The 3,589-nt window shown below is 39.5% G+C and overlaps 1 long non-coding RNA gene across 1 annotated transcript; it reads right to left on the reverse strand.

Annotated features, from left to right (window-relative positions):
- Positions 1 to 203: 203 nt before the first annotated feature.
- Positions 204 to 3,175, reverse strand: LOC142488486 (uncharacterized). Its single transcript, XR_012799431.1, has 2 exons — positions 2,943 to 3,175; positions 204 to 455 (listed from the first exon to the last, which is right to left on the reverse strand). It is a non-coding gene; the product is annotated as an uncharacterized LOC142488486 (long non-coding RNA).
- Between the last annotated feature and the right edge of the window lie 414 nt (positions 3,176 to 3,589).

Raw genomic sequence — 3,589 nt, forward strand, 5'->3', positions numbered from 1 at the left:
CTTTCCCTCAGCCTCCACACGGTCTTAGTGTCTATGGACTCAGCCTTAAGGTAGTTGCTCGTTGAAAATAATCCTGAAGTAATATGCAACAGTAAAGAGTGAGCGGTAGAGTGGAAGAGATGCAGACAAGATTATATCTGTGGAGACAAACTGATTGTTCATCGTGTGTGGAAGACTCTAAGAAATGACCTGACAACACAAGGTGCATTCAATGTGGATTTTATTATGACTTATCCCTGCTCAGTGGATGTGAAGGAGGAGCTAGATCCATGTTAAGTTAGATGCATTCGCATCTCATGCAGTCTGTTACCAAGCAGCCGCTGATATGGTCTGGTTGTGGAGAGACCCTTAATGAGAAGCATTATCTGGACATCACATAGGCGGAATCACCACGTTTTACAGGTCAGGTTGTGTGGTGACCTCGCCACGTTCTTAGTATCCCCGACATTGGCGAGCTGCAAGGAGAAAAAACAGCTCTGAATTTCAGCTGTTACTTCCATGCACCAGCCAGCCCCAGTATACATGCTTTAGGGTTGAGCAACTTGGCATTAAAGTCACTAACTTTATAAAGGCAGCACAAAGTTTTTGTCTTATTTCTAACTTTCGGGGACCTTGGATAAGGTATTGTTTTTCCGTCAATGTCCCAGGCGCAAAAAAAAAAGTGTGTGTGTGTGTGTGTGTGGTGTGTGTGTGTGTGTGTGTGTGTGTGTGTGTGTGTGTGTGTGTGTGTGTGTGTGTGTGTGTGTGTGTGTGTGTGTGTGTGTGTGTGTGTGTGTGTGTGTGTGTGTGTGTGTGTGTGTGTGTGTGTGTGTGTGTGTGTGTGTAGAGCATACACATGTTAAGTGAAACTTCTTTGTCTTTTGTCAGTGAAATTGTGTTTTGATTTTTATGATTGTGATTGAATGAAAGACTTTTGAGAGTTTCATTTTTTTTCTGCAGAATTCTCCATAGTATCAGTTGGAATAGACCAGGCCTGCAAAACTCCAGTCCTCGAGGGCCGCAAACAGGCCATGTTTTTAGAATATCTATACTTCAGCACAGCTGGCTCAATTAGTGGCTCAGTATGACTGAGGCACTAATTGCGCCAGCTGTGCTGTTTTAGGGATATCCTGAAAACCTGGCCTGCTTGCGGCCCTCGAGGACTGGAGTTGTGCAGCCCTGGAAAAGATGATACAATTGGCTTATGATAAATAAACTAAGATAAATGTATTTTTTATTTTAAAGTATGTAAATGCTGTTACTTTCAAAAATATTTTGTATGTATGTATGTGTATATATATATATATATATATATATATATATATATATAAATATATATATATATAGCAACTGTAAATATTACTGTATGCTCATTTGCATGTCTTAGACACGTCTGCAACCCTGTCTTTCACCATTATCACCCAGCACACAGCACTTCCACTGCAGCAAGGTATTCTGGGAAATGACATGCAAATGAGCACACAGTGCCACCTTTTGTCTCAAGCTCATATTACACGAGCAACCCTTAAGCCAATGCATGCTGCTTTAAACACAGCTTTTAAGCATAGGCTGGGGTGAGATGCAAAGCCAGTAAACCCACTCGCAGACATGTTTCAACCTTGATGGGTATCATCAGTGTGAGTTTGGTTGCTGGCCATGCTGGTTTGAGACTAAGAGTAGGTATTCACCACAATTATTAAGGTTATTTACCCACCATAACCTTAATAAGTGTGATATATATATATATATATATATATATATATATATATATATATATATATATATATATATATATATATATATATATAAAGCAACTGTAAATATTCCTGTATATTCATTTGCATGTCTTAGACAGGTCTGCAACCCTGTCTTTCACCATTATCACCCAGCAAACAGCACTTCCACTGCAGCAAGGGATTCTGGGAAATGACATGCAAATGAGCACACAGTGCCACTTTTTATCTCATGCTCACATTACATGAGCAACCCTTAGTCAATGTATGCTCCTTTAAACACAGCTTTTAAGCAAGGACTTGGGAGATGCAAAGTCAGTTAACCCACTCACAGACATGTTTCAACCTTGATGGATCTCATCAGTGTGAGGTTGGCTTACTGACATTTGCTCAAATGAGATAAGAGTAGGTAATCACCACGACTATTAAGGTTATGGTGGGTAAAAAAAGTGACTAAAACCCTCCACAGTAAAGCATAAAGCAACTGTAAATATTCCTGTATATTCATTTGCATGTCTTAGACAGGTCTGCAACCCTGACTTTCACCATTATCACCCAGCAAACAGCACTTCCACTGCAGCAAGGGATATATATATATATATATATACATATATATACATGTAGAGGTATCAGTACCGTGTTAGCCGAGCTTCAATAATCAAAAAATAAATAGATGATACCGTTCTGTGGCTAACGAAATGCTTTTATTTGTGCGAGCTTTCGAGATACACTGATCTCTTCTTCCGGCGATGTTACCATCAATCAGTGTATCTCGAAAGCTCGCACAAATAAAAGCATTTCGTTAGCCACAGAACGGTATCATCTATTTATTTTTTGATTATATATATATATATATATATATATATATATATATATATATATATACCATACAACATCAAGGGACAGCACACAGGTAAGTTGATGTTATTATGACTGAGTCACTGATTGAGCCACCTGTGGTAAAACAGGGATAGCCTGAAAACTGACCCCTCTCGTGCATAATGGTGGAATATGTTGTGACAGCCTGCATCAAAACTACCATTTAATTTCATGGATGCCCTGTAATATTCCGCCTTATAAAGGGAAGAGCGTTAAATGGGGGAAACAATGTCACATTCTGTATGGAACTGTATGGCACTACTTGGCAATGCGTTGCCTTTCCCTCTAGCCCGGACATGGTTCTACAGGTGACCTTTAAATGTGGAATGCAGCAGGCAGTTTGAAATATACCTGATCGGTAAGTAGTACGCCTGCGCCTTCTTCTCTTGTCAGCTCTCCTTGGCTTGTAAGGAGATTTTTTTCTGTATTTGTACCTGCCAGTACGACGCTTACTGCTTCTCATACTCCGACGGCTGTATTTTGTCCTGCACATTTTCTCCAGCGATGGTCTGCCTAAGAGGGGATACTTTTTGGGGGGGCTCGAAGACCCAGCGGTGCTTAGTTCAGACAGGGACTAGGAATAATGTAGGTCTCCCCACAATTTATATACTCTGGTCAGGGTAGTGCCTATTATTACGTAATGAACATGGGTAGTGCCTATTATTACATAATGCACATGGCTTGCTAAGTGTTTTTATAGCAGAGGGATTTAACTATAAGTCTTATACTGCTTCCTCCAGGATTTAAGGCAATGCTGTGCAACCTTTATATGAAAATCCTGTTACTTTTTTTGCTGACATTTCCCCCCCCCCCTCTAAATCTATATACAGTATTTCAGAGTTAGGGTGCCCCCTTATTAGAGTGATGACCACAAACTTGGGTTACTTGTATTTGTTTTAATACTGAATGCCATTTGCTTTATAAAAATTAGAACACAAATAAATAATAAAAAAAAATTGTAAATCTGTCTTATTTCTTTATACACTTGATTATTGCCC

The sequence above is a fragment of the Ascaphus truei genome, chromosome 2 (genome assembly GCF_040206685.1).
Source record: "Ascaphus truei isolate aAscTru1 chromosome 2, aAscTru1.hap1, whole genome shotgun sequence".
Lineage (NCBI taxonomy): Eukaryota > Metazoa > Chordata > Amphibia > Anura > Ascaphidae > Ascaphus > Ascaphus truei.